Here is a 587-nt window from a genome sequence, read left to right on the forward strand (position 1 = left end):
GGGTGAAGCTGGAACATCAGAACCAGCTGGAATGCTTAACCCGCTACCTATTCCAGAATGGAAATGGGAAAACATAGCTATGGACTTCGTAGTAGGGTTACCAGCGGCGTCCAACAGAGTGGACTCCATATGGGTGATTGTGGACAGACTCACCAAATCTGCTCACTTCATTCCTGTCAGGAGTGGCTATTCTGTGGACAAGTTGCGCAGGTGTATGTGGACGAGATCGTCAGGCTGCATGGGGTTCCCGTTTTATAGTGTCGGATAGAGGGCCCCAGTTCACCTCCAGGTTTTGGCGGAGTCTGCAGAATGCCATGGGTACTAGGTTGGATTTCGTACTGCCTTCCACCCCAGACTGATGGACAGTCAGAAAGGACCATCCAGACTATCGAGGATATGCTCAGAATGTGTTGTGGCTGGACTTTGGCGGTTCTTGGAGGCAGCATCTACCTTTCGGAGAGAGTTGGCTCTAATATACACCATCATGCTCTAGCATCGGTGGCTCCATATGAAAGCTTTGGTAGGAAGGAAGTGCAGAATCACGCTGTTTGCTGGGAGGAAGTTGGAGAGAAGGCATTGGGCAGGGC

The sequence above is a fragment of the Manihot esculenta genome, chromosome 8 (genome assembly GCF_001659605.2).
Source record: "Manihot esculenta cultivar AM560-2 chromosome 8, M.esculenta_v8, whole genome shotgun sequence".
Classification (NCBI taxonomy): Eukaryota; Viridiplantae; Streptophyta; class Magnoliopsida; order Malpighiales; family Euphorbiaceae; genus Manihot; species Manihot esculenta.